At 34.2% G+C, this 18,893-nt stretch overlaps 1 protein-coding gene across 4 annotated transcripts in view; it reads right to left on the reverse strand.

The window, feature by feature from the left end:
* LOC106462303 (latrophilin Cirl-like) overlaps positions 1 to 18,893 on the reverse strand; it is a 96,035-nt gene that overhangs the window by 53,243 nt on the left and 23,899 nt on the right. For 3 of the 4 annotated variants that reach the window (XM_022389821.1, XM_022389801.1, XM_022389839.1), the window contains exon 1: positions 13,886 to 14,644. The exons of the other annotated variant lie outside the window; for it this stretch is intronic. The gene's annotated coding sequence lies outside the window, so the exon portion shown is untranslated. Of the gene's footprint in view, positions 1 to 13,885; positions 14,645 to 18,893 lie in introns of those variants that run through there. 4 annotated transcript variants of the gene reach the window in all.

The following is an 18,893-nucleotide window of genomic DNA, read 5'->3' on the forward strand; positions in this document are numbered from 1 at the left end:
TGAACTTTCAACGAAACTGAACCATCCTGTTAGTTGTTGTAATTCGTTCTTGTCCTTAGGCATGGTCGTTAGACTGTGACCACTAGCGTTACTTGAACTGTAAAGGCAGGTGAATGGGCCTTTATCCAATGCTGAATGTTATTTAAAAAATTTTCTCAAACTTTAAAAGTTGTATATCGGCTTATAAGTACCAAAAATCACCATTAAAGCGGCAAATGACGTAAGCCAGTTGAATTAATGTTTAGCAGTAACATCTTTACTCAGTTTCCTTGCTCACTTGCTAAACCCTACCATGTAAAATCTGAAGTCAACTACAACCTGTAGAAGCTAGTTTATAGACCAAACTTCGTGGAGTAATTGCTCCCCCACACAATTTGCACTATCCTAATAAGGGCTAGACATTCTGCTATTATTCTCAAACAAAAATTTGTTAAATCTTACAATTTTTTTTATTAAAGAAGTCATTATAAGCTACATGCACCAGCCAAAATTTAAGAACTATTGTTTTAATCACATATTATTGTCTAGAAAAAAAAAGAGTTCAGAAGGAGTGTGCTATGTGGAGTTACGCCTCTTAGGGCTGGAACCCGCACGAAAAGAAGGCGTGTTACGCACGATGTATACATATATATATATATATATATATATATATATATAGTCCGCAAGCCTGTTCTAATTAGCAAAAAATAGTATAATCTGATACAATGACTACATTTATTACTAATAAAAACTTTTCAAGGTAAGTATATATATATATTCTACTGCTGTACTTCAGTTAAATGTTCTAACCCTATACACTCACCAGTTCTCACTCACTATATACAAATTGTCTATCAACGTACACATATGTTTTATGAGGCACCAAAGCAGAAACCACGAATAACTATATATGCATCACATAGTTCATATGCCACACTCACAATACTTCATTCCATTAAGATGTCGTTGTCACATATGAGATCAATCTGTGATTTGAACCCGAGACCAGTCATTTATCGATTGGTGGTTTCAATCATCTACAGAACAATTCTTTGTACATCTATACCTGTCTTGTTGTAACTAGTACATTTATTTATCCATTAATATCTCTCTTTCTTTCACTATTTATCTCTTTTTTGTTCATATCTGTCCATCTATTCATCCTTACATCATTTATCTACCTATTTACGAAAAGCCTGCATCATCAAATAGAGTAGTGCATCAAGTTGAAACAGTTCTTATATTTTTATCAGTGTTGTTATAATTCAGTCATGAGGCCAAAACAACTCCCTACCCTGCGACTCTGCTCCGAGTGATGTGGTGGAGGCAGGGAGGATGTCAAGTGGAACGCCTCAACTATTGGTTTTGTGTCGGTACCCATTACACGTAGCCGTTAATAGAGCCAAAGTTGCCAGAGAGTCATCACTCACTATAGTACGTGTTTCCTGTGACAAAGTGACACGTGACTCACGAGTCGGGTTGCAACATATCAATTGAGCTGGACAAAACACGTTATGCCGTTCAGCTGGTCACCTCATATTTACAGTTTTTTAATAAACGTTGAGATGATTAACGTTATTGTAAATGCAGATGTGATGTGTGATAGTTTTAGATTTAAGCTGATAAAATATAACATAATTGTTAGTACCTTTAATGAAAAACGAAACTTAGGATTAAGCTGCAATAAAAACGAAAAGATGACATCTCAACAAAATTTTCATATTTTTTAAAATATTTATTCCGATTTTATTTTTGAGTCTAAGATTTGAAGTGAAATATTTGTCTTTCATTCTACTTATATATATATATGATTTAGACTAAGTTTTCCGATGTATCTACTTATTTTTGGACTCAAATGGAAAGTAATTTGTATTTTAAAAGCCTATAGAAGAGATTTACTGTAAAATAACTGCATCAGATTCTTTGATTTATTACAAAAGATCCAAGCCACGTTGTTTTCTGAAACATTATCTTAAGTTCACACAATATATGTATTATACAATCAGAGCGCGTTCATAGCCTACTTATGAACGTTCAGTTATGAATGTAGAGTAACAAACTAAAATATTTGTAGATCAGATTATATTATGACAGACGGGAATTAAAATAAGCTTGAAAAGCTTTATATAGAAAAGAAAGATTCACTCAACCTTTATTTTTACCAGGAAGAAAAAAATGTCATTTTTCTCAAGATGAAGTTTATGATGATAAGTGGAGTGGAATGAATTTTTAAACAAATCAGCCAGCAACGATCAAGTTAGTAGTTTAACTAACAGTCAAAGTTGATTTATATTGGTTGATATGGAGTCCATTCGTTACAATTTGATATTTGAAGCCCTAAATTGTTTACTTGATAAACAAACACTTATTGTCAAAATATACTTGGTAAGTTAAGTTATTCCCTGCAAGGAAAAAAAATGTATTTCCTGGTAGTGAGTCAAGTTTTCCCACGCAGGGAAAATGAATTTTTGTATCTCCTGGTAGTAAGTCAAGTTTTCCCATGCAGGAAAAAAGGAATTTTGTATCACCTGGTAATGAGTCAAGTTTTTCCATACAGGAAAAAAAGGAATTTTATATCACCTGGTAGTGAGTTAAGTTTTTTATTCAGGAAAAAAGAAATTTTGTATCTCCTGGTAGTGAGTCAAGTTTTCCATTCAGGAAAAAAGAAATTTTGTATCTCCTGGTAGTGAGTCAAGTTTTCTCATGCAGAAGAAATTATTTTTTGTACCTTCTGGTAGTGAGTCAAGCTCTTCCATATAGAAAAAAGGCACCTTGTATATGCTGGAAGTATTGTTGTAACTTAGAATCAGGAAATGTCCCTTTTGATTCATACTAGCCTGTAACGAAGTTTTCCTAAATGAGGTTTACAAAATAGCGATATGCTAGTTCAACCAGCTGGGTCTTTTTTCTGTCGATGTGCGGAACAAGACTCTGACAATTAGTGAATATATGCTTACTGTTGGTGGTAAGTATCATTTATTGAGCAGAAACAGCCGTCATTAGGTGTCACATCCTTCAGTAACGTGGCCACTGTCATTAGATACTCCAGAGGACAACGAAACAAGTTATCAGTCATATCGAGCGTTCTGTTTAATGCTTTGATCGGCCCGAATCTATTCAGACTACAAAAGGAACCGAGCAGTAAGGGGCAAGTTTCGAGGCGCGGCTTAGCGACTTCCAGCTATTTTCTTGTGACGCCTTTTATTTCAGGTGCGCCCACACAACCACCTCCTACATGTCCCTCTTCAACGCTACATCATCAAACTGCAGGGACGCCTGCAAAGTAAAATGTAAAGAGTATTTGGTGGCGACACATTTAAAGAAGTAGTGGGCCGTACGAGTCGACAACACGAGTTGCGCAGCTTTCTTAAACATTACAGAAGCAGAGACAGCAAGTGATCATCAGTTTCAGGAAGTTACCTTAAGAAAACATAACCACATGAAGCATTATTGTCATTGAATTAGGAGGAACAGAGAAATGGAAGAGTTAAAACGGTATGAAACATTTAGCAACATGTTTTACCTATGGAAATACATGTTACTAAATGTTTCCTCTAACTTGATACCGGTTAAACTCTCTCCATTTCTCTGTTCGTCTAACTTCAGTGACAATAATGTTATGTGAAAATAGTACATACATACGAGGAAACCACAGTTTGTAGCTGTCACATTTTACTACAAATCGTGAATATTCATTATATGTTCTCATTGTTTATGTTTCAAGCAAGATGCTTTGTTAGTTTACTAACATCTCTGTAATGTGAAGAACAAGCTCCGAATAATTATACACATTAAATTAATCAAAGAAAACATCTTTAGAATCTAACTTTAATATTAACTGAAACCAGTTTCAAGTTTCTACGTGAATATAGCCTTCAAAGAAAAATAAAACAACTTAACACAGTTCTCTAATTGTATGGAATAGTAAACGAGGTCACGTGATTGTAACAGTAAAGTAATCTCGTTTGATATGTCGAGGAGTTACTCATTTAACCGACTCGTTTTCTATCATGGACTTTTAAAATTATAAAAGAGGTGAACAGAAAAGTCTTTAGTTCTCCGACTAAGCATCATGTACTTATACACCATATATATTTACAAACATACACGCACATGAGGAAATATATTTGCCAATCATTCAGAGACGTGAACCAGCATTGTAAGCTTTTTTATGTATACCACATAAAACAAAAAAAGAGATAAAATAATAGTGTGAATTGTTAAATGTATAACAACTATTTGTTCTATCACAGAAAAACTGGGAATCGATTGACTCCTTTCTTTAGAGAAGAATGTATTTCAAGACTGACAAAAATAGCAACATTGGTTTGTCACAAACGCATCCTCTGGATATCGGTATTCATATACGTGGGTTAAGCTATATGAAAATGTTGAGGCCTAGTTTGTGTTTCTTTCATTCTGTGGCGAGTTTGCTTTAAACGTGATAGAAATTATTCCTTTGATAATAACTGACATTCAACGTTAATGCGTATAAAATGTATCACCATCTTCTGCGTACTAGTTTTCTAGGTTTGGATGGACAGTCAACAATAAAAAACCTGAGGAAAACTAACGTGAGTTATTCATTTATTACACATGTCTATCCTCCCCCACCCCTCCTCTCCCCAGTACTCGTAGTTTCTTTCTGTTCACGAACGAGTTTTCCCTAGTGACAGAACACTCAATACTTGTCAGCCATCAGAACAGGGTAATTTATCTGGTCTGATTGCTGTCTGGCTTTTTTAATAAATCATGTAATTTCTCTATATGCACATAAATTTTATGTACAGGGTGGTCTATGAAAACAATGTCATTCAGGCCTCACTACAACAAATACATTTACCCACAATTTCCTCTCTCCTTTTTCTTATTAATCTGAGAAGATTTGACCGGAATGTTTTTAATTTTATGTGACAAAAACAACAGAGAACGATATCCGAGGATGGTCTGGTGTTAGAACGAACTGTGGACTTCGTAGTGACTGACTTATTATAACTAAAACAATATAAGTCAAATCTCCAAATACGGTTCGATGTAAAACTAGTGAACTGCACAACGACAGACGTTATTTCCTGGAGTTGGTTCTAGAGTTAACTTTATAACAATAGGCATGATACATTCACGACGGTGCCAACATCAATGGATTTCATACTATGAACTTTATATATCTATAATGGGGCCAAAGTTTTCTACGGTCGGTTTTGCGTGGAGAAAGTGGACTCATAACGATGGGCTTGAATTATTCAATTTAATGTTCACTAAACATCAACTTGAAACCACTCTCAAAGTTGTTAAAGTGTGTAGCTTTTAGCCCTAAGTTAATGTATGAGGTGGGGTTGAAATCTTTTTGACTAATACACTGGGGAAGAACATCTAATTTACCAAATACAGATACATGCTAAAATATATATATTTTTTAAATTTTGGTAATCTCCATGAGCTACCACATGTTCACGTGCTATGCCATAGCATTACAATTCTTAAATGGGACCTTGCGTGGAAGATTTTCTATCAACGTATACAGAAAGAAATAGTGAAATTAACAAAACCAAAACTGATTTATTTCTTCGTGAGCGTGAAATAACTAATACAATGCTTTTTTAACGCTTCTTATTTCAATAAGCGATATTAAACTAGTTGTTTTCGTGTTTTATTACAACCACATTTTCTCTCTAATTCGCTCTAAATTATTTCATAAACTCTTTCACCCGTAGATTAATTAATATATTTCAGTTATCTAATTGCAAATGGAATTAATTGTGACTCTAAATGTTCTGGAATAAAAACAAAGATGTATAACTTAGAAATGTATGTAACTGCGGACTGTAACAGGGGCAAAAAATATTGATAATTTTACATTTAAATCGCTTAAAAGTGTAAATATATATTGGTTTGCAAGTAGCTTTTTTAAAATATAACGAATTGGTTTCTTACAAATACACATGCAGCTTTATGTTATATTAAATGTAGTTACATTTTAATGTCTTTAGATGCCATATTAAGCTTTAGTCGGCAGTCTCAAACCTTGGATCTTGTAATAATTATGCAGGCTTCAAAGTGAAAAGAGAAGTAGTTTCAGTCTTTTTCATAAAACTTTCATTTCACATCTTAAGCATAAATACACATAAAACTTACTATTTACAACATTGCTAACTCCATTTTTGTTTTCTATCTGCAGTGTTATCATTATTATCATTAGAAAGGAGTATAATGACTGACTAAGCCAGGACCATGCTGATGTTAAAAAATAGATGCCAATGTTTTAATTACAATTAATCTACAACAGTAAAAAAAAATGTTTGTTCTTGCACATAACAATAACAAGAGTTGATATTCACGAAAACCATTTGAAATAAATGAAATTTAGTTCCTTCCGTTTTTTTATTCCTTACAGTGGCTAAACAATACAAATTAATCCTCAGATGACGGCTGTGGAATTTTAACTCAATAGCAAATAAATCTCGTAGACTGCAAACACTAAATTACGTTTCGTTTCTCTAACAAAGAAGGAAGTCATAAAAGTGAGCTAAGTGGGTACCCTCCTTTTTCTAGTCCGTTTCTATCGTGTTATCGATTCTATCAGATGATGACTCTGTGCTTTGTTTTAATGAGCTGGAAGATCCCTATTCGTTGGGATGGTTTGCCATGGCGTATTTGATGGGCATTAAAAACATCAACAGTAGCAAATGAATCCTAAACATTCGGATAAACCATCGCTTAGATATTTTTACGAGTATAAGTAAATGATTTTTATGTCATGGTACATTAAATTCGTAATGATATTGGTTTTATAGAACTATTAACAATTATACTGTGTATTAATATGTAATAAACTGAATCAACAAATATAAGTGTATTCATATTGTAGTTATGGAACCACTTAAGGCTCAAAACATGTAGTATATAAAATGTTTAATGTTTATATATAAGTCATAGTTACAAACACAAAACCATGTCGATCGAAGAATAATAATTTTTAAGTTGATAATTCTTTGTGTGACGGTTTTCAATGGTTATTGTTAAGTATAAGCTCATATTTTAAAATGTTGCTTCGTATTACGCTGTAATAATTATACGTCATTCCCTCGATCGAAAATTTCCTACCAATTGAACATTTATACGAATTTGTTGATATTTAACAGACAGAATAAAAACGAACAATAGACAAAACTCCCGACAAAGAACATTATGTATGTTTTACAATGCATGTGCGCATTTATTTTGATGATATATTGTTGTTTTGCACTTTGAAATGGCAATTGTTAAAGAACTAAAACGTTCATTCTTTTATAGATTATTTGAGCCGAATCTTCATGATGAACAAACAAAGAAGAAATATGAAGCAACTGCATAGTTCAGAGTGACGCTCGTAGAGGTTTTTATGTTCTTACTTATAAATATTAGAATGCATTGTTTCATCAGATGAGAACCTCGACGTCAGCGATATTTTCGGCCTTAAACCGAATTAGAAATAACCCACGAGATTCAGTCAGCTTAGGATATTTAGGTTAGATCTAAATCCCTATACTAATTAACAGTACAAAATAATGTCTATAATAAGGATATAACAACAAAAAAGTAAAAATAGTAAAATAGATATATTAAACATTCTAACCAATACTGCTAAAGAAACATTATAAAAAGATCAGAATATATCTTATTTATAGAACAGAAACAAAGAGCACAACTCCCGTCCCGCGATGTTTTTTTACTTTTGCAGTACCCAATCTAAAACATATACCAAAGAATTCCTCTCTCTTAAATATGTATATTTAAGCACGGATATCCTCTTTCTATCTGAGTTTGTTTGCGAGTTTTGATCATTTTTCAAAATTCCAATTTGCTACCAATTTAACGAAAGTGGTTTTGCTTTCAATGTGACCTATATACCAAATTTAGTGAAAATCAGATGAATAATTTTCGAGTTCTGTGTTTGACCTTCAACGTAACCTTGACTTAACTTCACCAAGAGTTAAACCTTCTCGAGTTATACTGTTCAAATACACAGAAGAATGAAAATAATACTACCGCCATGGCATAAAATACGATGAACGACGTGTGTTTACTCATTACATTATCTGACATGAAACACTTGTATATTATTAATGAGAGACGTTTTCATCAGGTATAAATTAGACGGTCTAACGAAATAATATTATTTCGCATGAGAGTACAGTGAACCTGTTATAACATTTCACACAAAGCAAGTTAAAACCTTCTATGAATCTGATAATATTATTACTCACTGAGGCAAAACTAGAGCCTGACAAACAATAGTACGCAGAAAAATGTTGCATAAAAACCCAGGACGATCAGATGATAGTTAACAATGCAACAATTAGTTACTTTTTTTCCTAGCTTATCAAGTGAGATGAAGCTGTGACTCAAAGATTTCCTGATGAAATAAAACTCTAAATGTGGAGTAACAGACAAGCACGGGTGACGTACAGTGAGACTTCATTCAGTTCTATTTCGAATTGAAGAACTTGAAGTGCTAACCAACTTTTACTTCACAGTGCTGTTGCAGGTAAGACTGATTTATTAAATCTGTTCAGCAGTAAAAAAGTACTTTCTGACGGAAAATATCTGATGCACAGCTCTGGCCTTAATAAGTTCCTCTCTCATCGATTTAGATACTTTCAGTGGAAAATATTCGAAGTTCTTACAAAGTATATATCATACCGAACTTCACCGAAGTATCTCTCTCTATGTTTGTTTATTGAATTTCGTGTAAAGCTATACTCGAGGGCTATCTATGTTAGCCTTCCCCAATTTTGAAGTGATGGACTGGAGGGAAGACAGCTTATGAGCTATTATTTACCAAAAAATAGTGGGATTGACCGACACATTATAATGACCAAAGCTGAAAGGATGAGCATGCTTAACAATGGGTTTCGATTTTATGACCCGTAGATTGTTGGTCGAGCGTCCTAACCATCAAACCATGCCATGCTTTCAATGTGTGTTCTAACGCGCGTTAAATGGGTGATTTTTTTAATACGCTAATATTAAGAAACGAAGTAAAGAATATTTACTGATCACAGCCGACAGTTCCAGAGCTCGGAGGTCATGTGTGATATGTAAGGTTTATAAACCTGATAAAAAAAGCATTTTTTAAAGTAAAAATTAACATGCCCTTACTATTTTACACCCATATACCTATTTCTATTACTATTTTACACCTATTTGTCCATATTTTAGTTTTATAAAACATTAATGTCTATATGAACATTTAACTTTATAGCATTATATTTTATTCGTTATTATCCAATTTCTGAATTACCAAGCAAAAATCGGGTTTACTTAGACAGACGTGAAACAGTTTTTCATCAAGTTAAAAGGTTACATTCACAGATTAAGAAACGGATCCTGAATTTGTCAAATATTACTGATAACTTACTATTAAATGATTTTGCCTTGCAAAGATTATAGATAAAAGACAACAACAAACAAGATTATCTTCAACTGTTCAGATCCTGATTGCAAACAAAGCTACAAATGTATTATTTTATAATTCGAAATGTCGTTCGCCCTCTCAACGAATTTCTAGCTTCGACATGCAAACGTTACAAAATGAGCTCAAAATATTATTCCTCGGCATGTTGTAAATTTTGTAACAAAATGTTTCACCAACAGTCTAGAAGCCTCACAAAGAAAACTGAGCGGACGCAAAACCATAGACGACGCGTTTTAGGGTGTAACTAATTGTTACATTCAGCGCTCTGGTTGGCCTCTTTGCCCAAGGGCCTCCTTGCCTTGGTGACGGATCTTAGATTCCAACAATGTCCCTCTGTGAAGGAATTTTGAAAACGTTGCCACTAATATAATGTATTTTTAGTCTGCCGCTAATACTTTGTATCTTCAGTTTGCCTCTAATACAGAGCACAGATAGCTCATTGTGTAGTTTTGTGCTTAACTTCAAACAAACAAACAAGCTAATATCACGTATCAGCAGTTTGCCACTAATCTCATGTACCTGCAGTTTGCCGCTAATGTCATGTATTTTCAGTTTGCCACTAATATCATGTATTTTCAGTTTGCCGCTGATATCATGTATCTTCAGTTTTACTATACACAAAAATAATTTGTTCGCACACACACTTACACATAAAAAACACGATACACATGCTGTAACATATCCACTAAAACTGTTTCTTTTAAGAAATAATCCATTAACATTTATCAATCAAAAAAGTATACTATATAAAGTTTCTACATGTACACACTTTATATTTTACATATATATAGATATGAATAAACAGTCGCCACCTTTATATCTACATTCAGTAAATGTGTACCTACACACACACACATAAAAGCAAATAAATGTATGTCACAGTAAAACACCCTCGTAACAATTTATGTACAACATACGTAAATATACTGTCAGAATTCTCCATGAAAGTGTAAGATCCTGTTTTGTATATGCGGAGTACCTCTGAAAGAATAAACTATTGCCAAATTTATTTAAACTATTATACTAACATTGCAATTTGTAACAAATAACGTTCAAACTAGAGTTTGTATTTAGAGATGATGAAAATATGTAATCTTACAAATGAGTTATATATTTTTTACTCAGCTGTTTAGAAAATATATGCACATACAAAAAGAGTTATTAATATACTCGCTTGTTATAACGGTTTACCTTAGTTTTTGTAAATTACTCTTTCGTTCTTAACGTGCAATTATTCAGATGTAACCAAGAACCTGGTTACAAAAGAGTACACAAACTTAAAAGTATCCATTTATGTATCTACGTAGTATTCGATGACGAGGAACCCACTTTGAGACTAATAATGGTTGGAGACGGCTTGAATGGGTAATGAAGAAAAACTTTAATATAAGTTTAACACAACAGCAAATGTACAACGTTTCGACAAGGTTTTCTCATCATCTACGTAGTATGTTTCTCTGTAAGTTTTAGAAATTACAACGCTAAAATCCGGGGCTCGATTCCACGCGGTGGACAGATTGTGTAGCTTTGTGCTGAAACAATAACTACTAGTTAATATTAAAAACAATATCAAACAAAAAAACAACAACACAATACACAAACATGCTGTTTCATTGAATGGTTGAATGAGATTAAGTAAATAAACATTTCATTCGTCCTTTCGGTTTTTTGTTATCTTCCTAAATCGTAATTGCAACGTTAAGGTGTAAAATGCGTGGATGTATATAATGTCTTATCGGGATATAGATATAACACCGCGGGAGTTTGTACAGTGCCCAAAGCATTCAAACCCTTGCTTCTTATCTTTTCATACCAGCCGCCATATACTACAACTCACATGGTTAATGCATGATTCTGGGAATTCCTGCTCTTTTGTGCTACATATTCGATTCTTTGTGAACACTGTCGTGACAGTGCATTAAAATTAACCTAAACTGTCGTCAACAAATGTACCCTTTTCATGTATAAGTTTAACTGGGCTTGTCTACTTTCTCCTATTAAACATGCAGTGGTCTCTGCAAAGCTCTTTTTAAACATTCAACGAAACAAAAAGACTTATCCTAGACAAACGTGCCTGGTGTGATAAATAATCTACTGTGTTGTATGTGTAAATTGACCAAAAGAGCTGTAAGTATTTGTTTTCTTTGTTCTCGAGTGCTGTTTGTTGAAAACACTATACATTTCTTGCCGCGTAATACAACATACTGTTCTCTCGATTCTGTTTACCCATTTTTTTCATATAGAAAAATACGAACTTTTTAAATTTTCGACTTACAAAGTTACCCTAGTTATGGCCTTGTCTCGCAAAGCACTAAAAACAAACACTGTATACACACTTTATTAACACTGTGAAGTACACTTCATTTGTTCATTCGTTCTTTCCTTATGTATGGGTGTGTGTGTTTATTTAGTCTTAAGTAATAAACTTTACACAGAGTTACCGGAGTAGAGGTTAATATAGGGTATCGACCAAGTTAATCACAACTAATAGAGAATACACGTGCATACTATAAATGTTTCATTTCTAGCCATGTTTTGTTTTATACCTATACTTTCTGGAATGATCTGATAAAGATATATATATATATATATATATATATAGATAGATAGATAGATAGAGAAGAAATAACAATTATGTTCGGTTTAAATAAGTGTGAATAAACCAAACAAAAAAAAACATCTGCAATCAAATGGACGACTCTTATACAGATAATATCGGAAGGTCGTGAGACGACTCTTTATACGGATAATATCGGAAGCTCGTGAGACGACTCTTTATATACGGATAATATCGGAAGCTCGTGAGACGACTCTTTATACAGATAATATCGGAAGGTCGTGAGACGACTCTTTATATACGGATAATATCGGAAGCTCGTGAGACGACTCTTTATACACGGATAATATCGGAAGCTCGTGAGACGACTCTTTATATACGGATAATATCGGAAGCTCGTGAGACAACTCTTTATACATGGATAATATCGGAAGCTCGTGAGACGACTCTTTATATACGGATAATATCGGAAGCTCGCTAGTCTTGAACAATGGTTTTTGTTTTATTTATAATTTTCCTATTTACATAATTAGAATGAAAAAGTGTCTAGAAAAATCCTGAAAGCATTTAGTACATTCACTTGTGCGTTAGGAAGTGTGGAAAATAGGCTTACCTGTCTACTGTACGCTAAAGCAACTTTGAAGCGCGAGATGTCGACTTGGAGAGTGAAATTGTAATACCTTATAATTTTTGAAATGTTTTCTACTGCTGTACTTATAATGTTTCACATTTAAGTTCTCTTCCTCTGTTAATATCGCCCTAAGAACTCGGTTTTAATATTATATACCACAATTATGTGGATATTGGGTTCTTATTATTTTAGAAACTAGTAGTTTATTGTGTTATTAAAGCAGATTTCTGTGACACTTGTCCTAGTCAGTAGATAAATAATTGGCGTATCGGTACAAATTTTTTGAAGAATTTTAGAAAAGGAAGATAACACTTTAACCTGCCGTAATGCACTTCACGAAATCCGGTAATTAACTATTCTTGACAGGCCTTGTCTCGCCGAGGTCCCGCTAAAGGATACGGAGAGGAGAGGCAACTCACGATGATGACTGCCGCCCCAGTCACGGAAAACAGAGGTTGTCTGGGCCGGTTCGGGGTTATTGCTACCCCTGGCCTGGAGCACAAACCGATACAAGTACGAAATAAAGGCTTGAGAGCATGTTAAAGAAAATTAAAACTGGACGTTAAGGTCTGCACCTTCGCTATTCAAACAATTAAGTTGTTTCGTTGGCATTTACGAGAAAGCTCTCAAAGAGAGATAATGATAACGTTCAAAGTTCATTACGTACATAGATTTATCTCCAAACAAATTTGTAATTGAACATTAATTACTTGGCAGAGTAGAAATAGCGTTATAAGAGGACTTGTAAAGATAGAGCCATAGCATTGGTTTCTCTCCAGCTTCATCTGCCATATTAACAGATGTTGTTGAAAACATTTCGTCGAAATTTATTGTTTTAACAAGTAACCTGAGGAGAATCAGCCCAAATTCTCCGAAACACTGTTAGTAATGATGTAATCCATCCATCGGTTTATCTATCTTAGTAAACTTTATAATGAGTTTATGGGCACCCCTCCTTGTTCAAACATCATATAACCTTCCGTTTACAATAAAGTATATCCGTTTCCACAGATTATCTTAGTCCTGTCAAATAATTATCAAAAAGCTTTTCTGGTGCTTATTGAGTATCCAAGTTTCTTGAAATAATACTACATGCGAGTTTTAAAATTTCCCATAGTATGAAAAATCTAATGATACTTATCAGAAATTAATGTATTACAGCCTACTAGTACTACTACTATCCTACATTGAATAAATTAGCAATAAATAGCACAATAAAATACACACAGCGTATCAATAGAACACAACTCAGTATACTTACTTTGAAGGACTTCGAGAAACATAAACCAGAGTTGTAGAAATATCTGTACATAGCCACACAGACTGATACAAGCAAGATAAGATTTTAACTGAAACTTTTCTTTTATAAACGCTTTCCCTTATATGTTCTGAATACAGTCTTTCAGGTCCGCAATAATGCTTAAGCTAAAAAACTCCAGGGCAAGCTAATGTAATGTGCACTGCTTAAAATAGTTTATAGTCTTCCTCTGGTACGTTATCTTCACGTACAAAGCAAGCCGTCCAAGTCTTACGACACTTAACTTCAGCTATTACGTCCAACAGTCACAGTCTCAGGCCTCAGGTGTATATAAACTTTAAACTTACGGAAGCTTTAAGCTCCGCGTAGAAGAATCTCTTTACCAACAACTAGGAAATATCGCCAATTTCCCCCTCTGTTTGCGTGGTCCAAATATCAGATAAGATTAATTGTAGGCTAAAGTCTCGGAAAAAAAAAGAACTGTGCAACTCCTCTAAGGGTCTTCTAGCACAATTGAAAGAAGCTGAACATTGGTGGCACGCTACACTGCAATTCGAAGAGAGTGTTCTAGGGATTTGAGAAGGAGGCTTTTATCACTATCGGAGATCAGCAAGTCACAAAGTACTCAAATACAGGTTGTTTCCTAGCTTCTCTTAGATGCTATCTATAGTACAGAAGACCTTGCTAGCTTGTATCTAAAGTAGCGCTTCGTGCAACCGATGTCTGACCAAACTGTAGTTACACGCTTCTGAAGGCAAAATACGACCTTGCTGAACGCTGGATCTAACTATGCCAGCAAAGCTGTCATTGGTGATTTTACGGCCTATTGTAGAGTAGCGACATCTAGTGTACAAGTGAGACTGCTGCAACAGACACGAAGTGAAGAGACGAGGGAGTCTTAAGTACGTTGGACGCTTTTGCCACACACCTGAGGGCGTTTTATGATATGCCCGAACACAATGCAGTAAATGACAACAGGTATGGACAGAGATCCGGGCGAAACTGTCGGAAATGTTCTGTACCGCTTGACCAGCCAAGTTTTGTTTCTCCACAGGGAATCGTAGAAACGTCGGTAGACCAGATGTTACTATTGGATAGCGAACTGTCAATTCGTACCAAGTTCAACACGCATAAAACGCATCCATTAATATCTAGTTCTATCAGGTGGAAAACCCGCGCCACGCCCGCGTTCCTAGTATCATCATCATTTTTAGCGTACACTACCTTGGCAGCGTAAAAAATGCATAGACGAAAAACAAGTAAGATTAGTAATAACAATTGATTTTTCTGAAGTTTAGTCGCATACAGCGTACTACAAAGATGTAAATGTAATTAAACGCCCACACAATTAGACATGTTTCTGCAATACCAAAACACATTGAAACATTTCGTTGATTCATTACAAAATTATTATAATTGTTATCATGACCTCTTTTTTTTCAGACACACCTTTGACTGAACTACTTCCAACGAATTTATTTGAAGTAACAACTGTTGACACATAGCTGTTTTTCAGACACAATTTGAACTGCATCTTCGAGTAAACGGGAAGAAAACGTAAGCGTTTTATAGAGAAATCATATAGTCGATCAATTTAAAAGTCGTACAAAATATTTATAAATCTAAGTTCTAATTAATATGTTAAATGTGGTGCTAATTTCTTGCTACATGTTTACTGTCATAAGTTGACAAGCTCATTCATAGACTTCACAACAGGTAAGTTTTTTTTTATGGAGAGAGAGCCGATGCTACAACGATGTGTAGAACATAGCAACGTACAAGAATGTGTAGAACATAACAACGTACAACAATGAAATTAATAAAACTTTGAGGACAGCTGTTGAGTGGATTATTTTATTACTAGAAAATTAATTACAACGTTTCGATCACTTGTGTGGTCATCATCAGGTAAACTTATGATATAGTGTTATGTATTAGTAATTTACTCGATCATTTTGTTCCAATTTAGAATAGATATAAAGAGACACCTAAATTTTTATTTAAATTAGGTTTTAAATCGCGGATAATTAACGATTCTTTAATTTTTCTTCTATTGATATTGTTTTCTTTACATAATATTTTAATATTGTTGTTATTGATTGGATGTTGATTTGTTATGCAGTGTTCATAACATGTGTGATGGGGGATTGTTATGTTTTTTAATCCTAATATTTATGTTACGTCCCGTTTCACCTACGTAAGAGCTGTCGCATCTATTGCATTGATACATGTAGATGCTTCCGTCATTGAAGTTATCTAAATAGGCCTTCTTTAGACGGTCTTTGATTTTTTGTGCTCGGTTTTTGAACAAACACGACTTTATTATTAATGTTGTATTTTTTTATACTTGTTTCCAAATGTTTATGACGGTTTTAGTTACATAACCATGATATGGTAAGATGCCTATTAATGTGTCAGTGTTAGTGTAATTTTCACCATTTTTAGAGTTTATAGTGTTTTCTGTATCTTTTTTGGTGTTATTGAATTTGTTTTTACATTTAGCTAAGGTTCTAGTGACAATTTGTTTAGGGAACTTACTTTTGTTTATAAATGTCTCGGATATTGTTTCTAGTTTCTTGTTTCTATTGTTGTACATTTATGTCACTGCATATATTAAGTGCTATGCTGTAAATACATGATAATGTGCCGATTTTTTGTTGTATGGAGTGGGCTGAGTCCCACTTTATATAGTTGCTGTCATTACATGGCTTGTGATAGATTTTGGTGTTGAAACTATTAGTGTTTCTTGCTATTGCTATGTTCATGTAATTTAAAACTTGGTTTTTATTTTCTTCTTTATTGAATTTCGCGCAAAGCTACACGAGGGCTATCTGCGCTAGCCGTCCCTAATTTAGCAGTGTAAGACTAGAGGGAAGGCAGCTAGTCATCACCACCCACCGCCAACTCTTTGGCTACTCTTTTACCAACGAATAGTGGGATTGACCGTCACATTATAACGCCCCCACGGCTGAAAGCGAGAGCTTGTTTGGTGGGACGGGGATTCGAACCCGCAGACTGCGAGTCGAGCGCCCTAACCACCTGGCCATGAACTAGAATAAAATTAGGACACTAACAGGACTAACTTAAGCTATGGAAAATTATTTAATGTTACTATATCAATTATAATTCGAGGGGAAAAATAATTACAGTGGCTGTGGACTGTGGTGACTCTGAGCCTAGACGCTCTGAACAACAATTTGATCTTAAAATAAGCGGATCGTCATTACAAGGACTGGTTCTCACCAGTCTTAGCACTGAACGTTTAAAGCAAATAACTGATGGTTCTGGTCGATTTGAGGCACTGTCTACCATACCATTATGATGACAGGTTCTGGTCGTTCTCGGATCTGAAGTATGAAAATATTGTGTTAAGTACTGGTTCTGATCGATCTGAAACCTGATCTACTCAATCATTACGACGACAGATTCTGGTTAATTCAATACGCGATTTACTAAACAAACAATCTTTTGGCTAATCTGAGACATACAGTATGCTAAATTATTGAATTATAATCGTAATTTATGGTAGTGGTCGACCTGAGCCATGATTTACTAAAGAGATCACGAAAAGTGATTCTGGTATCTAAGATTCAGTTTGGTCAACCATTAACAGAACCGGTTCCAGTTATCCTTAACAATGACTGAGAGCCATTGTTGGAACTGATAAGGAGTGGGAACTGACTAGAACTTAATTTTTTATTGAACTAAGTAAAATTAAAAACAACTTTTTCAGTAATTTTCTCGTCTCTAGGGAAAGTAAACTGATTTACTAAAGGTTGAGTCCGTTTAACCGGGCCCATAATACTTAACAAGATGTAAGGTAATTCATGTAGAGCATCAAAGAAACACCACGCTTAGTATGCAGGGAATTCCGTTATTCTAACAACGGTTTCATGTAATTGGTATGTTGGGGCGTTGTTCCATGTGTTGGTGATCGATGAAGCAAACTAATAAATTGATTAATTTTACACCATGGAGTCAGAGCACTTTAATATACAGGTATTTTGTTTTCATTAAAACTCGATTATAGTACAAATCATACTACTATGTTCATAAATAAAAGTTTATTTCATCAATGCAAAGAAAGGTGTTAGAAATGACAAGTCATCCTCGGGACAAGTAGGATCTTTATAGAATACTTAATGATGATTGTGGACTTTATCGGGTATTGGTAACGGTGGCATTGTTAACAACGAGACTACCCAGTTAATGATTCGATGCATTTTAATCATTATAGATTTTAGTGTTCTTGTGCATTGATTTATAGCATTAAATACCTTTAGTCAGCTTGTTATGTAAAATTGGCTTCGTTAATTTATAAGGTACTTTTTGTTCTGATCTGTTTACAGACTTCAGAGTTCTTATTAATAACGAAAAAAATGCCAAACTTGATTGCAATTATTTTCAAAGCGTTTTCATGTAATGTAAGTAGATTTTTTATCACATCAAGCAAATCCCAAGCACCAAATTACCCGGCTATTGTAGTGTTAATGAGATTAGTTTATCACTCTTAAAATGCGAACAGCTATAGTCTAGACACACTTTTCTGTTGATTTGCTGGTTGGTGAATGTTGCTCTTGGCTACATGTGTGTGAAGTTCAGCACCCTTGAACTAGGTATATAAAGAAGGGCCTCATATCTTATATACAGTCTACTTGAACAAAAGTATTAAACTCAAATGTACAAAAAATGTAAGCTGTAAAATATTTGGTTCTATAAATAGTTTCAACATGACTGTACAAACCATCTAACATAACAAGACAAAATAGTCTCGGAATGACTGTACACATCATTTAACATAACAAGACAAAATAGTTTCAACATGACTGTACAAGTCATTTAACATAACAAGACAAAATAATCTCAGAATGACTGTACAAACCATCTAACATAACAAGACAAAATAGTTTCAATATGACTGTACAAGTCATTTAACATAACAAGACAAAATAATCTCAGAATGACTGTACAAATCATTTAACATAACAAGACAAAATAGTTTCAGAATGAC

This window comes from Limulus polyphemus, unplaced genomic scaffold (assembly GCF_000517525.1).
Source record: "Limulus polyphemus unplaced genomic scaffold, Limulus_polyphemus-2.1.2 Scaffold45, whole genome shotgun sequence".
Classification (NCBI taxonomy): Eukaryota; Metazoa; Arthropoda; class Merostomata; order Xiphosura; family Limulidae; genus Limulus; species Limulus polyphemus.